Source organism: Pongo pygmaeus, chromosome X, assembly GCF_028885625.2.
Source record: "Pongo pygmaeus isolate AG05252 chromosome X, NHGRI_mPonPyg2-v2.0_pri, whole genome shotgun sequence".
In the NCBI taxonomy this organism is placed as follows: Eukaryota; Metazoa; Chordata; class Mammalia; order Primates; family Hominidae; genus Pongo; species Pongo pygmaeus.
Window position 1 is genome coordinate 155251269 of NC_072396.2, and position 22496 is coordinate 155273764.

The window sequence follows — 22496 nt, forward strand, 5'->3', positions numbered from 1 at the left end:
AAGGAAGGGGGGGGACAGCCAAGTGTTCAGAGCCCCTGATTGCCTGCCTAAGGAATTGGAACTCCCTGAAGAATGAATGGGCAGTTTTTCTGGGCACCCACTTCCAGACCCTGGAGCCCACCTGTGCAGCCATGTTATTGCCTGGATCTGGGAACCCATTGCAACAGGACAGGATATACTTGGCCTATAACTTGGAATAAGCTAGAAAGAGAGGGTGGTTGTGATGTTATATGTTTTCCACCCTTTGAGCACTTACTGTTTTTTGCAGCCCTTCTCTTTTCTTATCATCTCTTTTTTTATTTTTTATTTTTTTATTTTTTTATTTTATTATTATTATACTTTAAGTTTTAGGGTACATGTGCACAATGTGCAGGTTAGTTACATATGTATACATGTGCCATGCTGGTGTGCTGCACCCATTAACTCGTCATTTAGCATTAGGTATATCTCCTAATGCTATCCCTCCCCTCTCCCCCCACCCCACAACAGTCCCCAGAGTGTGATGTTCCCCTTCCTGTGTCCATGTGTTCTCATTGTTCAATTCCCACCTATGAGTGAGAATATGCGGTGTTTGGTTTTTTGTTCTTATCATCTCTTTCGAGGTCAATTGGAGAGAGGCAAAGTGGGGAGTAGACGAGGCTTAATATCAGCAAATTCCTCACCTTACAGAGGCCCCCTGCTGGACAGAGGCCTTTGTGCTGGGCATACTGAGGCTCTGGAGGTGTGTCAAAAGGTGCCTGAGGACTGTCAAAGTGGGGGAGCAAAAAGAATGCCAGACCTGGAGTCAGGAGACTTCCACTCTAAGGTCACCAACCCTCCCCAGCCCGGCCATTTTCAGCTCCTCTGCTCCTGAGAGCAGACTCTGACCATCCTTGGATTTAAAGTGATGGGGTGAGAGGGTGGGATGAGGAGGAAGAGAAAGGTCTTGAACATTTATTCAGCCTACCCTCTTGGCCAGGCATATGTGCTATGTGTCTTTTGCATCATGCTAAGAACTATGACAACAGCTGATCTTTACTGAGTTCTCCCTCTGGATTGAACATGGTGCTTAGGACCTTATAGTGTCTCTTTTTAACCCTCGCAGCATCTGATGGGTAGATGCTATTATTGCCTCCATTTTACAAAGGAGGACACTAAGGCACAGAAAGGGTAAAATCCTCACCCCCATCACATAGCCAGGTAATGGAAGAGCTGGAAAAAAAAAAAAAAGAAAGGAAATCTTTCCCAGACGGATGCAATCTAAAAGTACAAGTCAGAAAGGAAAGGCACACTGCTCCAGACCCCATCACTTCAAAGAGCCTTCATTGTGAGGTAGAAATGACCAAAACCAAGTAACCCCACATCCCAAGCTGCAGCTTCAGCTTGTTAGTCTGTTGAAATATAGGTGTCCCTGGGCTCATGATCCCTGATGGTCAAATCAAGAAGACGTGGGTCCCATAGTCCTTGGAAGACCCACACCACTGACATTTTTGCATCAAAATAGTAACACACATGTTCTAGAATTTCTCTTTGGCAGACATTGGCTGGGTTTGGGGCCCTTCATTTTGGCCTCAAATGAAGGCCTGGAGCCCTACCAAGGGAAATTCAGGCAGAGGCAGAAAAGCAGAGCCACCCTGGCATGATTCAGCCCCAAGAGGATGAGACAGTGCCCCTAGAAGAGTGGTCGAGGGTCTGACTCAGCTTCTCCCCTGCCGCTCCTTCATTTGCGCTCTCCACTTCATTTTCATCTCTGAAAGCTTCTTCTCAGCCATTTCCCAGGAAGGACTGACTCATGGCTCCCAAGCTCTCTCAGTGGGGAAAAATGGTGGAGTGCCCATCGACTATTACAGGCGACGGCTATGTCCTCTGTCCAAATGGGCCCAGCCATTCCGGAAATCAAACATAAAGCTCTCAGGAGAACCTCTCTAACTGGCCATAAAAAGTTTCATTATACCTGAAGAGGAAGCAGGGAGGCTGTAGATTCATGGATGCCCTCGGTTTTCTGGTGAAACTTAATGACCCCGTCTCAGGAAAAAGATAATAATAATAAATAAATGTTTTTAAAAGCATAAAATAAAACAATGGGATCAAAATGGTTATTAACATATTAACAAAACAAATTTGTGATATATTAATTTATGTGCTTCTTAACTCATTAAATAAGACCTAGCAGTAGGTCTCATAATTACTGTAATTTCAAGGTAGTGATATTTGAAGATTCCTGCTATGACTGTAATGTGAAATTAAAATATCTATGATTTCTCTTGGCGACGAAGTCACAGATTATGTAAATACTACTGTGGTTTGTTGCCAACATGCATAATTGAAGAAAGGCTAAATTTCAATTAGAGGTTAGTGAAAACAGAAATATAATTTTTTCCTCATTCAAGTTTACGGACTCCCTGAATTCTATCCTTGAATCCTAGGATAAGATCACCTGCTAAAGAAACACTGAAACCTATTTGATTAGTTAGGCTTTTTTTTCCTGATTCCTCAGCTAAGCCAAACTGTTGTCCTTACCACTTTTTCTGATACTGTGTTTTCTTCTTACTGCCAAAGCACAACCAAGGAGCTTAGGTTCTAGTCCTAGCTCACCCACTTACAAGCCGTGTGACTTTGAATGAGTTGCTGAATCTGTTTGAACATCAGTTTTCTCCTCTGTGAAATGGGGATACTAATAGTACCTACTTCTTGGTATTGATTAAATGAAATGCTTGTAAAACATTCTGGCACTCTGTTAGCACATAGAGGTTAGCCACAATAATTAATGTTAGGGAAAGAGTTTATAAACCAAAAGGTAGCATATGTGTGTTGATCATTATAACAATCTGTCTTATTCTTATGTGATTTCTCTCTTTGCTGGCTCTATGATCCCAGAGTGGAGAGCATAGGAAACATACAGGCAGAGGAGGGGACAGTGGTGGGCTAGAGCCATCTCAGACGGGCTCCCAAAAGCCAACTGTTATGTTTTCAGGAATTTTGCAAGGTGGGTGACATCATGTTGGTAGCTAGAAATCGGCCACAACAAGAATATTTACAACACAGCAGTCAGTGCTATCACTTTAATCAGAGCTTTTTTTTTTCCTCCTAGAGAGCCACTTGTTAAACACTTAATAGCACATCACTGGGAGAGGGTGACTAGGGGCGCTGCTCTTATCAAAATGATGGTGAGGCAACCTGTACTATATCTGGGGAAAATGAAACATCAAATGGATTTCAGGGGCAAAAAAATTAAATATTGTTTGTGGTCCAAGTTAATTTAATTTGCTCTCCATTTTTTTTCATCTTTTTCTTGATTAATGCTCTCAGTTCTTGATAATTACTTCCATTTCATCAGTTCTACAAAAAGAGTCTGTTTTGAGATAAGAAAAAAAGAATCTCTGTTCCCTTTATCTGCAGAGTGAAATATATTTTACTTAAAATCCAACCTTTCTATATATTAGTAACTTGCCTCCATGTCAACTTTTATCTATAAGAGTCTACTGCATTTTTCCCAGAGAGTATTGCAAAGGCACAGAGCAGAAAAGTGGGTTTACTGATTATGCAGCCCTGTTGGTGTTACTTGAGTCCAAATGTTGGCTTAGATGGTGTTTTCAGAACTCCTAAGTGGATGTTTATGTCTGCAAATGGAAGCACTGAGTAGCTAGATTTTCAGGGCCAATGCGGGGGAGTCAGTCCTGAGTGGTGGTTTGCTCAATCATTGGCATTTGGTTGCATGAGCTGTTTTCAAATGTGCCTCTGCTACCTTGACAGTCCTGTAAGCCACTTGTATATGCTGTTCTCCATCTGTTAAGTATGCTAACACACAACGGAGAAAGGAAATAAGATAGGGAGTGGCAAAGGAAAAAACTTAAAGCTATGAAGATGTGGAATCTGGCAGAGAAGAATGGCTGTAGAGTTGTGGGCTCCCATGAGTCCCGGAAGGGACTAGACAACCTCTTTTGCGGGGCTGCTATACAGGTGCTCCAACAGGGAAGGCATGTCACTAAATTTGCTCTGGCCTTGAGGTGTTCCATTGAGACTTTGGGTGGCTGTTGAGCTATTGGCCCAATGCTATCCCCACCAGGATTCCATTTCTCTTGGATTGTGTTGGGTTTTATGCAATGTGGGTACAGTCAGTGTGGTGATTCAGAGTGTCTCAAGCTTACCTTTGCTGGGTAGTCAGCATCATTGTGCTCCATGTGCCAGTTCATGTCTCTGGCTTTTCCCCTTGTTAAGACCCCATTCAATTGAATAAGACTGCTTATGGCAGGCAGGCCTGGCGGGCTGCCGTGGCTGGACTTGGGAAAAGTGAGGACTACAAGCCTAAAGCCAAGCTCGCGATTGGAGGCCCGCCCACCTGATCAGTTCTGGTCTCTCAGTGGGAAGTTCAACCCCTTGCCCCAGATAAGTATTTCATGTCTGAAAAAGGCTTTGAAGAGAGATGCAAAGGGCTTAAGAGTGCACTGGGACATTAATATTATGATTACCCAAAGACAATAAGGAGCCAGGGTTGTGAACCATTGCTGCCAGGATGGGATCTGGTTTCTGAAAGCAAAGGTGATAAAATTAGCATCCAGCCACTTGACTAGCCCACACTCATCCTTTCCTCTGATAATGGCATGGCTGGTACACTTCATTCAGATAGTCACTGGCTCAGCCGGCTCTCCACTGAACGGGGCTCTCAGAAGCAAACCAAACAGTATCCACTTGTATGTGTTTATGCCTGTGGCAATTTCAGATTGTTCCTGTCAAAATGTACCTGTTTTCCAAAATGTCTTTTTAAATCCAAGTTTCACATTTGTGGGGAGGTGGGGGAAGTAATTAACATTTTATAAAGTAAGCTGGAGAAACTGGCTCCTATAATTGACATAGAAAAGGTATGTGGATATTGCTGTCAGAAATTGAGCCAGACCTTGAACCTGATAGTAGTGAGCCCAGGCCTAGGAACTGGGTGTGTTCCTTGATCTCTTGTTTGTTCTGGGCCCTGATAGGAAAGGAACTCCCTGGAGGGCGCAGATCTTGGTCCCACCTTACATTGTTTGTCATTCAGAGAGGACACTGAAGCTCAGAAGTCAGGAGCTGGCTCAAGGCTCCACAGCAAGGAAGCAATAAAGCCTCTCAAAAGCCAGCCTCTTGACTCCTAGGCCAGCTCTTAAGTCTACCCCGGTAGAATGTCTGGTACCTTTATAGGTCCCTTTGTTCTCTACTACCCAACTGCATTTGCATTGAAGTTAGTAATTTTTTAATGTTGGCATTCTTTCCAGAGCCATTTGCCACAAGGGGGAATTCTTGCACTCACTCATTAATTTATCACTGTGCACCTGCCACATGCCAGGCTGTCTTCTATGGACTGAACATTCAGCATGAGTCTCCTATTTTGGAGGGGAGAGACAGACAGAAAAACAATCAACATTGTTTTCTGCACCATGACGATGTTTCACTCCATCCAGCAGCTATCATCACAGTGGCCAGGTTTCCCTCTGCTAGTACTGGAATGGAGGCTTGGAGGAAGACAGTGCCACTAGCTAACATTGGTAGGGCTTACCACATGTCAACAACTGTTCTAAGCATATTACAGATGTGCCTTTGATCCTCACCACATCCTTACAAGGCAGATGCTATTATTATCATCTCTCTTTTACAGATGAGGAAATAGATAAACACAGAGAGGTTGAATATCTTCCTGCAAGGCCACACAGCTAGTCAGTGGCAGAGCTAAGATTCAAACACAGACCACTGGGTGCCAGAGTTCATGCTTTAACCACCTGACTACACTGCCTGACAGGATGGCTTAGAACAAGCATGTCCAACCCATGGCTGGTGGGCTGTGTGGAGCCCAGGATGGCTTTGGATGCAGCCCAACACAAATTTGTAAACTTTGTTAAAACATTATGAAGTTTTTTTGTGATTTTTTTAGCTCATCAGTTATTGTTAGTTTTAGTGTGTTTTATGTATGACCCAAGACAATTCTTCTTCTTCCACTGTGGCCCAGGGAAGTAAAAAATTGGACACGCCTCACTTAGAGTCTAAAGCCTCTCCTGCAGTCCCAGACCCCGCTAAGTCCAAGGAGGCATACCAGCCAGCCAGGGTCCTCCCTACTAAGGGTAAGCACCTTCACTCTGGAAGGAAGTCAGAGGCAGCCATGTACTGGCTAGGTATCGCCAGGCCTGACCAGCGCTCCATTCCCCTTCCTCAGCCAAAGTGCCTTCCTCTGGGATAGGAACCATAGCCCCATTTGCTTCACAGGATGGTTGTGAGGCTCCAGGGAGCTGGCTCCAATTACACCAGCCCCTGTCCCCCACAAGTTTGTCGGCACTGATGGCCCCCCACCCCAACTCTGGATTCCAAGCTGGGACATCAGGTTTAGCAGAGGATGATAGATTGTTGCCTTGCTGAATGAGTTCTTTGCCATTGCTCCCTGTGCTTTGGAGCAGTCTTGCCAGCAGCAAGTCCAGTTCAGCCTTTGGCATGCACAATGCCTCTTGGCCTCCAAACCAGCTGGAAAAGCTCTAGCCGAGGCCACTTTAATGAGCAGAGGAGATATGTACAAGTAGGACCAGAGGTTGCTCAGAGGCTGTCTGTCATGTCTAGGATGCTGCCACCACATCCCACATTGCCCCAATCTCAAGATTTCCCTAAAAACCTGCCCAGTGAGACCCTTTGCTGCCAAGGACCCTTTCTCTGGCTGATTTCCTTGCTTCCCCGGTCCCAGCAAGCCACCTGTCAGGAGTTGTGAGCCCCGGAAGCAGAAACTAAACTTACTTATTGACAGGAACAGCAGGCAGGCTGCCAGTGAATGGAATTCACTTCATTTAACTGGCCTGTTTGCTGTGCAAATCACATGATTTTTAGTCAAATTTAGGGAATAAAAATTTAATAATTAAAACCATATGATCTAGAACCATATTTTTAAAAGTCAAGGATTTTAAAGTGCCCCCACAAAATGTTCTAAAACTAAAATTGTGTTCGTGTGGGGATACAGATTTTCATAGAAGGAAACATAATCAAACACTTATTAGGAAGAGAGAGGTCCATGTGTTAGCATGTTGACAATACTGGGATTCTATTTTTTACTTTTGGCTACAAACAACAATGTGGAGGCTCTGAGACTCGTGACCTGACATCCGAACACATCAAAACAATTAGGAGTGTGAGAGGGAAAGATTTCAGTTCTCCCTGAAATCTCATACCTAACTAACTGGGAACAACATGTGAAGCTCTCCCCAATCTTTCTTGCATTGTACCCCCACCCCTCTAGGCTTCCCCTAAGCTTCAACCACTGACACAGATGGAGAAACCACCTGCACTCCCTGCAAATCTGCTTCTTCAGCATCATCATCAGGCGCTTTCCCTTCTTGCATCCCTCAAGATGGACTCTACATCTTAGCTGGCTCTCCACCAGCTGAAACCTTTTAGGTGCTTCTTGCCAGTTCTTCCACTGGTCCAGCCATACTTCTCACTGGCGTCTCAAGCTCAACCCCATAGACTCCATGTGGACTGATGGACTTTGCCTCAAGCCCTTACGGAGTTGTGACAACTTCCCCCACTAATTTGATTTCACAGCTACCCTTTATTTTCTCTCCCTCTCTTCCCCACCCACCCATAAACAGCCTTACGAGTTTTTTTGTTTTTTGTTTTTTTTTTAATGAAACAGGGTCTCATTCTGTCACTCAGGCTGGAGTGCAGTGGCACACTCACAGCTCAGTGCAAACTTGACCTGCTGGGCTCAGGTGATCCTCCCACCTCAGCCTCCCACGTAGCTGGGACTAGAGGCGCCCACCACCATGCCCAGCTAATATGTTTTTTGTGTATTTTTTGTAGAGGTGGGATTTCCCTATGTTGCCCAGGCTGGTCTTGGAACCCTTGGCTCAAGTGATCTGCCTGCCTCAGCCTCCTAAAGGGCTGGGATTACATGCCTGGACCACTGTGCCTGGCCTGCTTTTAAGTTAAGGTAAGTGGTATTAATTTTATTCCTATCACAACTCTCCTTTAGCTACCTGAGGCATTGCAAACCTGACTTGGACATTTTGGGGGTGTTCACTTGCTGGTATCTGTATTTCTTGTTACTGTGGGTGATCAGATCACTGCTCCTACTTATTCATGGATCTTGAGAGATCATGTGAGATGTCTTTTTGCTTACAGACCACTCAGTTACCCTTACTTGACTTCTCTTCCACAGTATTTCTTGAATCCTTCCCTTCTGTGTAAGTGTCATATGGTCGCTGTTTTGGAAATGCAATGATGGAAGCTCAGCCATCACTGGAAATCTGTGGGCCCGGGGCAATTCATAAGCCTGGACATTGATGAGTTTGCTACGGAGGTGCAGCTTCTCCCTTTCCACGCTACCCAGGAACATTGTTTGAGAACAAAAGACTGAATCAGGAATGCAAAGAGAAGCACAAGGCAGGGGAGAAGAGAAGACACCCTGTTCCACTAACAAGAAACAAACAGTTGAAGGTTCATCACACCAAGAAGAGGAAAGGGGAGAGGTAGCACCTTCTTCAGGAGAGGCAGCAGCATCTGATGAATGCAACCTATCTATATGCATCACAACCAGAGTCAGGGGGAAAGGGGGAAGGGGTGGGAGGAACTACAAGAATGTACCCCTGAAAGAGAAGAGATAAAGAGACACCACACCCCTGGGGTCCCTGAATAGCAAAGAGACTGTCACACCCCACAGAAGGAGAAACCAGAGTCTTTGGAGAAAAGTTTCAGGTTTCTTCATAGAATAGGAGAATGATCTTTAATGTACAAAGGATAGAACTCTTCAGTTGGACTTGAAGTCTGTGATGGAGGAAGTGATTGTGAGAGAACTTCCTGGTCATCGATGGCCAGGGCAAATGACAGGCTAGGGTGCTGAGGGAGAGAGAGAGAGAGAGAGCACTTGCTAACAAGGCTGTGAGCTTTTATCATGGAGCATTAAGGAACCACAGAAAACTGCAAAAAAAAAAAAAAAGAGCCATAAACTACTAGATGGGCATGTACTTCCAAATTTCCGAAGGAAAATTCCTTTAACTGAATATCTTGTGTAGCTATGGTTTGCTTGATGTGGCCCCCCTGGAAAAATTCAGGAACATACTATTAAAAGAATAGTGAGTGAGTGCTTAGAAAAGGAAACCAGTGCAAAGTGTATTTAAGACAAAAGCAAAAAAGAGCTCATTAGGAGTAGCTTGCTGTGTTAGAATAGCTTACCTTTTTTGTTGGAAGAGCTCACCAGGCAGGTGGATCACAGAAAAGCAGGCAAGTGTTTTTGAACCTCAGCAAAGCACTAGGCAGCATCTGTTGTAAAATCTTCATTTGCAGCCCAGTTATGTGATTGCGTAACCAATTAAAAGACTGAATCTAAAGGCCATGGATAATGGATTAACACCCTCCCTTACAGAGAGGGACCTGGAGGCAAGTCCCAGAGCTGCCTCCTGGCTTGCTTCACTTTTTCTCAATGATCTGGAGGAGGATTGAAAATTCACTCTTACCAGATTTGCCCCTGAGATAGTGCCAGAAGGTGATGAGTTCTCTGTAGCATGAAATTGAGATCCAAAAAGATCTTGACGAGCTCAAGATGGTTATGGGAAATTTAACAGGGATAAATGGCAAGTTCTACATTTGCGTTGTCTGCCGAAGTATAGTGTGGAGGAAATGTGGCTTGAGGAAAAAAACTAGGGACTGTTAATTGCAGTCATCTTGGTATGATTCAGCAGTGAGCTGGGCCTGCCAGCAATCCAGTACCATCATCTCAGGCTGCTCTACAAACTATGACCTGTAGGCATCAGGGTGAAGGTGCTGCTTTTTGACAACCCTTAAGCATGGAGCTAAGTTCATATCAGTCATATAGACAAGTGGAGGTATCCAGGCTCTTGAGACACCAGGGTGATGAGGAAGCTTATAACTGCATGCATACATGCAGCCAGTGAATGATCTCCCTGGGCTGAGACTTGAACCCAGGGCTCCCGGTTCCAACTTCAGCGCTTTTTAGAGAACACCTGTGCAAGACTCTGTAGGCAGCATGTCTGCTGCATACTGGATACCAAGCCATGGATTCATTTTATTCTGATTCTTCTGGGTATATTGACAAATGCTTTGAGAATTGGAAAACATTTTAATGGAAAGCAAAGACCCTATTGACCTTTGTAGATGTGTGGGCTACCCCCTCTAACTTCCAATGCCCAAGAGAAACTCAGCAGAAATACTCTCTCATAAAAAGCAATTTCTTAAATGAATATAAAATGAATTCCATAAACCACCAGAGGCATCTTAATCATTTAAAAAGTAAGCGTCATTAAAACAATACCTTTCAGATGCATTAAGGTTACATAGTTAACAGGACTTTACTGTACCTTAACTTTGAATACAGAATACAATACAGAATGAAAAGTTTGTCTCTTTTCTATACCTTTTCTACAATCCTCTCATACTTGCTTTGTATAAGCAAAAGGAGGAAGGATGAGTACTGGAATCAGTATGACACAGGCAGCTTGATTAGATGAATAAACAAATGGCTAATTGGATGAATGAACTGCAAAGTCTTGGCACACAACTGTTTATTCGGAGTGTTTCTGAATTGATAATCAACTGTGCTTACAGTCGAGGAATGGTAGTGGATGACATTCCATTGGACAGCTCTGTGGGTCTGAAACATGTTAAAGTAACATGGCTTTCAAGCTCTAGCTGTGTGAATCCTTAAACCCCAGAAATATAAGTTTGCATTTGACCCAAAATGGAGTTAAATATTTATCCTTGAAGGAATTGGAACAAAAAAGGCTATCAAAGTTGTGGAGGTGCTACAGATTTCGATTTTGGAGAAATCAGTTCAGAAGAAATAAATACAATGGACAAAGTCAAGCTCAGGAGAAACTAGAGCTGCTTACTCTCTGGCTGGCCCAAGATGTCTCTTCAGGTGAGCACAGTTGACTGGGGGCCCCTGAGAAGAATGGAATAAGCCTGAAACCAGATGTTGTTAGTTTTCCTGGAACTTCCTCCTCCTAGTTAACTAGCACATTGCACATGTGGCCTCAACAATTATAAGCTTCAGCCAGGGGCATGTTTTCCTGTTGACTCCAGGAGGAGAGTTTTGGTTTTTTTCAAATGTCTGGTTCACCCTGATATGAGCTCTTGGGCTTATGGGATGGAATAGTTTTGAGCCACGGATCAAATGATTTACATCTAAGATCTGCTTGGGACTCGGCAGGTTCTCCTTTGCTCACCACAGATCACAACAATGGAACTTTGTGTTTGATAAATAGGGGAACTCGATGTAACTCAGGCAATAGAAATAGACTCATATTGTTTTAACTGTGGAAATAAACTCTTCCTGATTTCAACCAGGGTAGCCTGTTGAAAGTGTTCATGTCAGTTTTCCCTTCCAGCTCTCTTAGAAGCCAAAAGCTGGCTGGCTGCAAAACACTCGTCTTGTCTATTTATCATGCCATGCAACAGAATGGCTGCCTATAAAATTGCATTTGTCTTTAATGCCTGCTTGTATGGGTTTGGTTGCTTATGTTTTCGAAGGGAAGTGTCTGGGAACCATTTCCCAAATGCACAGCAATTTTCCCACTTTCTTTGGAAACCAGAGCCATTGTTGCCAACTCACAATAGATAAATATCTTGAAAATTAGATTGTTCCCTCCAAAGCTGGTGGTAGCAGCCTTCACTGTTTTCTTTCATTTGTGAAATAATATCTAAAATATTTGCAAAGAAGTGGTTCCAAGAATGGAGATAATTTATTTCATCATTATAAGTAATGAAAGCACATTTTCTTCACATCAGATGGGATTTCACATGAAATCTCTAAGTGCAACACTAGGGTTTTTTTCCTATTATTCTAAATCCATCTAAAGAGTGGAATGTATTAAGGAAGACAACTTAAAAGTGAATTCTTCACAAATCTTTTCTTGCCTCACAATAGTCTTTTTTCTTTCTTTCTTTCTTTCTTTCTTTCTTTCTTTCTTTCTATCTTTCTTTCTTTCTTTCTTTCTTTAATGGCTACTCTGGTTCTTCTCTTAACTCACTGCTACTTTTGGCCACTTGTTAAACACTCTTTCTCTCCCTACCCACCTTCTTAGGTAGTTTTCTCTGTTGGACTTACCACCAGTATAATTGGAGACAGAGGCTAGATATGTGTGCAAACTTATAGGGACATCCCCTCAAAATGCCGAGTGACAACTGCCCATATCTCTTTCTTAGCTGTGAGTTTGTTTTCTGACACTTTCTTTTTAGAAAGTGTTGGGCTCTGAGGTTGCTGAATAATCTTGAGCATTGTCCCAATTAATGATTCAGGGCTTCAATTCCCCAGATTGCTTTGCTTGAAATCTGGGGGAAGAGGGGTGTCTCACTAGTCTTTGGTTTAATGTGGAAAGAAGGGACCCCAAGTTCCACCCAACCCCACTGGGAATCTGGAGGCGGTCTAAAATCTTTCCAGCAGCCACTGAAGGGGAGTCTATTGTACCCTCCTCTGGCTGGGGAATTGTAATCAGTGGATGACCATAGAGGAAAGCTAGTCACCAACACAGGGATGATGCCAGCTGGCAAGCCTTGTAGAGTCCTCCTGGCCAAGCTCTTTAGTACATTGAAAGAAAGTGCAACTCAGAGAGGTGAAGCAACTCGTCTGTCAGCTTGCCAGGGAGAGGTTGAAACCTCAATGTTGTCGGCACTTCTTTAAGGAGAGGCGGTCACTGGACAGCCTGGGAGGCTGCCTTGCAGATTTATGAGGCTTCTTCTGTCCAGGATCTTTCAGAATGTGGACCCAACGAAATATTACATAGAGCGTCTGCCTTTAAGTCCGGTCTGCTAGGCTCGTGCCCTGGCTTGGGATTCAGGGAACCTGACTTCTAGAGTCATCTTTCACCATCTTTTGCTAGCATATGTTCCTGGGCGAGTCTCTTCCTCAGTTTCCCTATCTGTACAAGAAGGGGATTGGACCTTTTTTGTGTGTGTGACAGAGTCTCGCTGTGTCTCCCAAGCTGGAGTGCAATAATGTGATCTGCGCTCACTGCAACCTCCACCTCCTGGGTTCAAGCAATTCTCCTGCCTCAGCCTCCCGAATAGCTGGGATTAGAGGTGAGCACCACCATGCCCAGTTAATTTTGTGTGTGTGTATTTTTAGTAGAGATAGGATTTCACCATGTTGGCCAGGCTGGTCTCGAACTCCTGACCTCAAGTGATCCTCCCGCCTCGGCCTCACAAAGTGCTGGGATTACAGACATGAGCCACTGTGCCTAGCCTGGACCTTATAATCTCTAGATTTCCCTCCTGATATTAACATTCTAGGATTCTAACCAAGCTTTACTATAAAAGAGGAGGAGAACAAAAAGGGATTGCCGTCTTTCAGCTCAGTTGCTGTCTCCATTGCCTACATTGGAAATAAAGGGCTGCTCTTCCCTTGTGCCTTTAGTGCACACAGCACCACCCTGTCCAAGGGGCTTTCTGGTTCAAGGTCTCATTTGATCCTTATGTGCGCCATGGGAGGGGAGGAGAGTAAAGAGGATCAGCCCCATTTTGTAGATCAGGAACCTGAGACTCAAAGAGGTCAAATGACCTATGGATGGAAGTGGAACTCAGGTCTCCTGCTCCTCAACCCCATGTTCGGTTCATTATTTCTCCTAGACCGCCAGCTAAAAATGCTTTGCAAACCTTTGTTGGGCCAGCTGGTATGACTGGCACCTGGGCCCAAGTGTAACATGTTTGCAAACTATTTCTACACTCTGAGGAAACTGCCTGCTGAAATTACTACAAAACCAAACAATTTCCAACATTTTCCTCCTGCCTAGTGCAACATTTCCAGTTGTTCCTGTAGGGTAAGTCTAGGGACACATTGTTTTTAAAATCATTTCCAGGGGTGAAAAACATTATACTGTGTGTGTGTGTGTGTGTGTGTGTGTGTGTGTGTGTGTGTGTGTGTGTGTGTGTGTGTGTGTGTTTGCGCCTTTGGGGCTACGATTGAGCAGTCCATAAGGGCAGAAGAGGAAAAGACCAGCTGCTGTCCCTGTTTCCTTTGCTAGTCAGCTGTAGAACAACTGGAGCAGCAATTTGAGAGGAAGATAGAGGAATCTATGCCTACCAGTACTGATGGGGATAACCCCAAGCTTAAAGAGGGGGCCCTTTTCCTCCAGGGCTTCTAGTGCCTTAGTGCTTTCCAGAAGAGAGAGAAAGAGAGAGAGAGAGAAAGAGAGAGAGAGTATACCAACTAATGAGTGGTATGTTGTGTCCCTGCAATGGACACTGGAACAGCATCCTCCAACACACACCAACTTTGATGGTCAACTATAGAAAAGCTTAAGGGAATTAAGCCTGCAGGCATTTAGCTCATGAGAAAACTAGCACGGAGATCACTTGAATTTTCAGTTTGGACTGCCACTTCAAATCCAAGGTGTCTTTGAATTCTCAAAGTGTATGATGTTTATAGCTTAGGAAAAGATGATGCTTATAGCATAGGAAAAGATGATGCTAAACAAGTTCAACTTTTCTTTTTCAAGAAATAAGGACTTGAAAAAACTTGGACTCATATTACTTTGAAGGCTAGTTCTGCAGTCAATCATGTGACAAGATGAGCATTGCTATTGTTGGTGTAAGATAGTCTTGGTCTGCCCTCGTTTCTTGATGTCCCCAAGTTCCAGAAAACTCTGTTCTCTGCCATAATGGGAGGTCACTGTGTGCTGTTTGATTTTAGAGTCAAATAGGTTTTCAGCACATGGTCAGCTTGAGAGACAGTTTGCCCTCGATTGGCTTATTGGTTTGTACAATTCTTGGCTCCTTCAAGCAGGGTTCTGCCATCTGAGCCCACTCTGTGGGATTATGGGATACCTGTACTTGCCAGGAAGTCCTGGCCTCAAGCTGATTCATCACTGGGTAGCACATGACACCCAGATGAGAGGGGGGCATTTTTAACCTCAATGGCATGAAAATTTCCTGAAATCAAAAGGACAGAGATTGGGAGTTCCCGGGGAGCAGCAGCAGCAGCAATGTCAAAAGTAGGATCAACCAGAGCTTAGAATATTCCTACACCAACTTTGCAAGTTGTTCATTGATATGTGGGTTGCTGGAATAAAGTTTCCAGCACTGCTGGGTCAGCATATAAACAAGGAAAAAAGGGTGTGTTGATGGCCCATTTCAAAGGGAACCAGTCTTGCTAATGGTAGAGGGTATAAATATTTTTCTCCTTCAAAACTTAAAATATTTTGTTGTATCTTTTCTCTAAAAGAAACATCTTTCTAAAATGTCAAATTAGAGCAAAGAGTGATAACAATTTGGACTAGAAAAAGCAGTCTCATGAAGATGTAATTCATATACCATTCAATTAATCCATTGAAAGTTTACAATTTAATGTGTTTTAGTGTTTTCACAGAGATGTGCAACCATCACCACAATTAATTCAAGAACATTTTCATCACCCTCAAAAGAAACCCTGTATCCATTAGTAGTCAGTCCACATTCTCCCTTCCTTCCCCTAGCCCTAGGCAACCACTAAGCTACTTTCAGCCTCTATGGACTTGCCTATTCTGGACATTTCGTATAAATTGAATCATACAATATGTAGTTTTCTGTACCTGGCTTCTTTCACTTAGCACGATGTTTAGACGGTTCATCCATGTTATAACATGGTTCAGTACTTCATTCTTTTCTATGGATGATAATATTATACTGCACAGCTAGACCATATTTTATTTATCCACTTACCTGTTGATAGACATTTGGGTTGTTTCTACTTTGGGCTACTACTATGAGTAGTGTTTCTATGAACATTCCTGTTCAAGATTTTTTACGAATCTGTGTTTTCAATCCTCTTGGGCATATATCTAGGAGTGGAATTGTAGGATCATATAGCTACTCTATGTTAGTTTTTCATAACAACTTCACTGTTTTACATTCCCACCAACAATGTATGAGGGCTCCAATTTCTCCACATCACTTTGAGCTTTTTAAAGTTAACTTTTCAAAACTAAAAGTGATGTTTTAGAATATTGATATATCTGTTAGCACAAGGCTGTAATTATATGCCTCACAGCTCTTGCATAGTGTCAAAACAGTCCTTTAAAATTCACAGAAATATTAAGCAATGTGTTATGCATTGCTAAGCTCACTTGTGCTTCAGCACACCAAGTCATCCAGGATCTAGGTTGGGTGATGCCTTCAGAGAGTTCTAGTCCAGCCCTCCACCCAAGCTTGAATCCACCCTGCAGATCCATTCGGGAGATCATTCCCGAGACCCTACTATGCTCTGAATACTCTGGGGCTACAGCCACATATAAGACATGTTTCTTTCTCTCACAAGAATTTACAGTCTAGAGGAGGAATCAAATGCTAGACAAATACTTCCTGCCAAGGACCTAGGGAACACAGAGGGAGCATCTGTACAGAAGGTTCTACCTATGTACCTTGTGGAGTTGTTGGAGCGAGCCAGTGAAATGCTCTGTGTAAATTGTCAAGCCCAGTGTCTGGCTCATAGCAGGCACCCAAAGGTAGCTGTTATATTCCTGTATAGAACTTTGCGTTTTACCTATGAGGAAACTGAGTCCTAAAGTTTAAACAGCTTTCCCAGAGCCCTGTAACTCATGACTGAGAAGCCAACCTTTCTGTTTCAGGTCCTGCTTGTTGGGCTCCAAAGCCTTGGCTATACTGACATCTAGGAGGTCAGCCTTATTAACCTTTGCCCTGCCTGTCTCCAGCCTGGGCTCTTCTGCTTCTCCCAGGTCTGGTTTCCTGGATCAAGGCATCCTACTTTATTCACGTCCTAGCATAACACTAAGATTGTTAGTGGTATACAGTAACTAGTAACAGTTAGCTAGTCCCTAGTACAGCAGGGTGATCTGCTCTAATTGCAGCCAGAAGTGGTCATGACTGATGACAGTGGCTTGAGGAGTCTATTGCTGGTGCAGCATTCTCTGCCTATCAGCAGCCCCACATTTCTTCCCACCATCCAGGCCGGAAGTCTGGAAAGTAGGAATGGCCTTAGCCTCCTGGTCTGTATTCAGCTGGCCATCAAGCCATGCAAAATTTCCATGAAGATGCTGCCTTCCAATTGCTTCTTCTCCATTCCCATATGGCCCCTGTACCACAGTTTTGTCTACAGAAGTTTATAAGCATTTGCCATGAGCAAAGTATTTTGTTGGGTTTTCTGGTTGAGAGCCACCTGAGATAAATGATCCCTGGTTTCAGGCTCATAAGGATAGCAGAATAGTAAGAATCCAGAGCTAGGTGTTCTCTAAGTGCCAAGAGCCAAGGACTGCTCTGGGCTCAGGATGTTCCAGCTCTTATTCATCATAATGAGAGATGGTCAGTCCCTCACCACGGAAGACTAAGCAGGCCCAGAAGCTCAAAGTAACCAGCAAGTATGGTCTGCTGTGGAAATGGGCCAGTCTCCACTGGCATCTTCACCTTGCCTGCAGAAACATTTTTATCCCCAATGTATTAGTTTGCTAGGGCTGCCATAACAAAATATGAAAAACTAGATGACTTAAGCATCAGAATTGATTGTCTCACAGTTCTGGAGGCGGAAGTCCAAGATCAAGGTCTGTCAGCAGGGCCACTCTTCCTCTGACAGCTCTAGGGAAAGACCTGTTCCAGGCCTCTTTCCTTGGCTTGAGGCAGCAGAGCTCCAATCTTTACATAGTGTTCTCTCTGTGTGCATGTTTCTGTGTCCAAATTTCCCCTTTTTACACAGACACCAATCATATTGGATTAAGGGCCCACCCTACTCCAGTAAGACTTCATCTTAGCTCATTACATCTGCAATGGCCCTATTTCCAAATAAGATCACATTATGAAGTACTGGGAGTTAGGATGTCAACATATTAATTTGGGGGACACAATTCAATCCATAACATCAACATGCATGTTTGAAGATAGACTTGAATTACTCTGCCATCAACATTATCTTCACCCAAGTAGATGTGTTCCGTTCTTCTGCAAGCTCATTTGAAAGCAGGAGTTCTTTTGGCTTTTCTTTTCTTTGAGGGCCAAATTTCACCCTTGAAAAATGATGGCTCTAATATTGAATGTCTTCTGCCTTAACCCCAAATCTGCCCAATAGTCTGGAGACTCCAGGTAGGACATGATGGCCTCACCTCAGAACTTTTCTTGGGAATGCCTGAACCACACCTGTCTCCTCATCCTCACCCCATCCAGGGAACAGAGGAAGAAGCTATTAGGATGAGGGACAGACTCAGGCATGTCCAGCAACTTACCTGGAGTCACTAAGAGTACAGCTCAGAAGCAGGCACAGAGCTTGACTTCACAATGCAGCTAACCTTTGGACATTCCAGGCTGAAGCCCAAAGTTATTTCTGCCCCTTAGTTCATTTTTCCTCTGATTTGGTGAGGGTTGTGGGGCTCAGACACCTTTGAGCTTCTAAAGAAGATTTCAGCCTTTTGGGGTTGCTCAATCAATATCCACATACTCCTCTTCCTTTCTTGCCAGGTGCCTTTGATTTGGTTCCTCATTTCCTTCCTGTCATGCCTAGAGTCACGTGGCAGCAAGGTAGATCTAGCTCCAACTGGCACTTTGAGATGGGCATTAGGGATCCAGCAGGGTCCATGGTCTGGGAGCTAAAGGTCCCAGATAAGCAAGAGGTCATAGATAATGTAAGGAGGGGTAAACCAGTGATAACTCTGGGGTTACTGGGGTGCCTTCAGAGCCCAGCACAGAGGGTCTTTGCTCTCTTTCATATCTTCTTCTGGGTATGGGTGGCTAAGGGCTCCCAGGTGTGTACTTAGAGCCTGATGTGGGAAAAGAGACTGCCCACAGGCCTCTGTTCCTGTGACTAAGGTGTGAGTACAGTACTCACTCCATTCCACTTCCTGGGTCCACAAGTAACAAAGCCACAGAGCAACACATGTCCCTGGAACAACCATTTACTTGAGGACGCAGGCATTTTTTCCTATATTAAAGCAAACATGGATGTAATATAAAATCGAAAGTTGAAGACCCACAGATTTATTTGACTAAACTCCAAATTGCATGTGGCAGATGGCTTTGGAGTTCCTCTTTATCCCTGGATTGTGCATGAGTGAGAAACATTGCTGAGGATTTGGTTTCTTTCTATCAGAGGCATAGGCTTCCAGGGCAGGTGCTCATGAACATTGCCATGGGAAGATGGTACACAGCCAGGCATTTGTATGCAAAATGTGGCTTACTCCTGCTTTGGACAGAAAGGTCTGCTTAAGGGCTATTTCATAGGCTTGGATTCATCTAGAGGGAAAGAAGAAACAAAGGTGTGTCCACAGGCTAATGTGCTGAGGTTGTGAGATACCTTTCAACTTGGACCAAAGTCAATGTACAGGCAGTGATCCCTCTCCAGTGTCCCCTCCATTGGCCCTGCTTCCTGGGTCCAGCCAGTACCTGATGAAGATTGTGGTGGTGAGGGAGTAGGCAGCTACTGCACACCAGAGAATTGAGCCTTTGTGTAGGAAGTTTTGGCCACTACCTCACCAGTCCGCTTTACATTGGCTCCGGGTGTCACAAAGGGGGAAGGCATAAAATCAATAGAGTGGAAGTCTTTGAAAGCCAAAGCAGCATTTTAAACCTTTTTTCTTTAGGGCTGAATGGGCAGCTTGCTTGAAATTGACAGGTTTTGTGTTGCCAGTCCTATAATGAGATCTGAGCTTCCATCCTCCAGAGAAGCTGGAGATGCTGGGCCCATCTGGATGAGGGAGTTAGTGATGGCCTTAGCAGTATCAGAGGCCTCTTTTTTTTCTTCTTCATTTGGGTGCACTGTATATCATGCCATTTTGTCTTTACTGGGATGTCTCTAGACCCTCACATTTGTATGAGGTCACTCCTGAGGCCTAAGGCTTGGCCCCTGAAGCACCCAAGAAATATTTGGGTGGGAATTGTTTCTTTTTTTTAATAAGAAAGTCTGTACAAACATCAAAAGTTGATTGAAAAAAAATAGTGCTATGTAGGAAAGGTCCCAAAAGCAGTAAGAAGAATTGATGTCCCCCTGCATCTGGACCCTGAAGTCCTTTTGGAATAGCAGTTAGTTTCTTATTTGGGAAAAATTAGATTCACAGGAAGTTGCAAACACAGTAAAGAGGCCCCCCTGTACCTTACATCTAGTTTTCCCCAGTGGTTACAGCTCATATAACAATAGCACAATATCAAAACTTGGAAATTGATATTGGTACAGGTTTCTGTATAAAAATTTTAAAAATTTATAAGAAACATTTTCTATTCTAAAATATAAATTTTTGTATATAAATTTTTGATATAAACTTTCATGTCTCTGGGATAAATGCCCAGGAGTACAATTGCTGAGTCATATGGAAGTTGCATGTTGAGTTGTGTAAGACACTGTCAAACTGATTTCCACCAGCAGTAAATGAGTGATCCAGTTTCTCCACTTCCTCACCAGCATTTGATGTTGTCATTGTTTTTTAGCTTAGCCATTCTGTTAAGTAAGTAGTGGTATCTCATTGTGGCTTTAAATTGCATTTCCCTAATAGCTAATGATGTTGAACGTCTTTGCATGTGCTTACTTGCCATCTGTATATCCTCTTCAGTGAAATTCAGTGAAATGCCTCTTCATATCTTTTGCCCGTTTTCTTTTCTTTCTTTTTTTTTTTTTTTGTTTGACAGTCTCACTCCTTTGCCCAGGCTGGAGTGCAGTGGTGTGATCTTGGCTCACTGCAACCTCCACCTCATGGATGGGTTCAAGCGATTCTCCTGCCTCATGAGTAGCTGGAATTACAGGTGCACACCACCACACCCGGCTAATTTTTGTATTTTTAATAGAGATGGGGTTTCGCCATGTTGGCCAGGCTGTTCTCGAACTCCTGACCTCAGGTGATCCACTCGCCTTGACCCCCAAAATGGCTTCTGCCCGTTTTCTAATTGGATGGTTTGTCTTCTTACTGTTAAGTTTTGATATTCTTTATACATTCTAGATACAAGTCCTTTATTAAACATAGGTTTGCAAATATTTTCTCCCAGTCTACAGCTTGACTTTTCATCCTATTCACAGGGTCTTTCACAGGGTCTTCCACAGAGCGAAAGATTTTATTTTTGATGAAGTCTAGTTTATGAATTTTTCCTTTTATGGGTTATGCTTTTGGTGTCACATCTAAGAAAGAACTCTTTGCCTAGCTCTAAACCCAGAAGATTTTCTCCTATTTTTCCTAAAACTTTTATAGTTTTATGTTTTAAATTCAGCTCAATGATCACTTTGAGTGAATTTTTGTGTAAGGTGTAAGGTGTAGATTGAAGTTCATGTTTTGCCTATAGATGTTCCAGAACCATGTGTTGAAAAGGCTATTATTCCTCCACTGAATTGCTTTTGCACTTTTGTCAAAAATCAGTTTGGCGTATCTATGTGAGTCTATTTCTAGGTTCTCTGTCCAGTTCCAATTATCTGTCTGTCCCTCTGCCATTACTGCACAGTCTTGATTAATGTAGCCATTTAATAAGTCTTTAAATCAGGTACACTGGTTATTCTTCTTTTTCACAATTGTTTCAGCTCCTCTACTTCCTTTCCATAAAATTTTGGAAAAATCCTTTTTATATCTACAAAAAATCTTGCTGGAATTTTGATAAGAATTGGTTAAACCTGGATATCTATTTGGGAGAAATCAATGTCTTTACTATGTTGAGTTTTCCAATCTATGAACATGCTATATTACTCCATTTCTTTAATTCTTTGATTTCTTTCATCAGTGTTGTGTAATTTCAGTTTATACATCCTGTACATGTTTTCCTTGATTTACATGTAAGTGTTTTTTGAGCAATAGTATATGGTATTGTGTTTTCATTCCGATGTCTGCGTGTTCATTGCTAGTATATAGGAATGCAATTAATTTTTATATGTTGATCTTGTATCCTGAGAATTTGCTGAACTCATGTATGAGTTCTAGCAGTTTCTCTGTAGACACTTGGAGATTTTTCAGATAGACAATCATGTCAACTGCAATCGTTTTACTTTTTCTTCTTCTTTTTTTTTCTACTTTTTTAAAAAAAATTAGGTCCAGGGGTACATGTGCGGGTTTGATATACAGGTAAATTGCATGTCACAGGGGTCTGGTGTACAGGTTATTTTTCCACCCATGTAATAAGCATAGTACCTGATAGGTAGTTTTTTGATCCTCACCCTCTTCCCTCCCTCCACCCTCAAGTAGGCCTCAGTGTCTGTTGTTCCCCTCTTTATGTCCATATGTACTCGATGTTTACCTGTGACTTGTAAGTGAGAACATGCAGTTTTTGGACTTTTGTTCTTTTCACTTAGGATAATGTCCACCAGCTCCATCCACATTTATGCAAAGGACCAAGGACATGATCTCCTTTTTTTTTTTTTTTTTTTTTTTTTTTTTTTTTACAGCTGCATGGTATTTCACAGGGTACATATACAACATTTTCTTTATCCAGTCTAGTGTTGATGGGCATTTAGGTTGATTCCATGTATATGCTATTGTGAATAGTGCTGTGATGAACACATGCATGTGTGTGTCTTTATGGTAGAATGATTTATATTCCCTTGGGTATATACACAATAATGGGATGGCTGGGTCAAGTGTTAATTCTGCTTTGAGTTCTTTGAGAAATCACTAAACTGCTTT

The 22496-nt window shown here is 43.0% G+C and overlaps 1 protein-coding gene across 15 annotated transcripts in view; it reads left to right on the forward strand.

Moving 5' to 3' along the window:
* MAMLD1 (mastermind like domain containing 1) overlaps positions 1–22496 on the forward strand; it is a 140556-nt gene that overhangs the window by 40791 nt on the left and 77269 nt on the right. For 4 of the 15 annotated variants that reach the window (XM_054471578.2, XM_054471584.2, XM_063660691.1 and 1 more), the window contains one exon: positions 7783–7912. The exons of the other annotated variants lie outside the window; for them this stretch is intronic. The gene's annotated coding sequence lies outside the window, so the exon portion shown is untranslated. The remainder of the gene's footprint in view (positions 1–7782; positions 7913–22496) is intronic. 15 annotated transcript variants of the gene reach the window in all.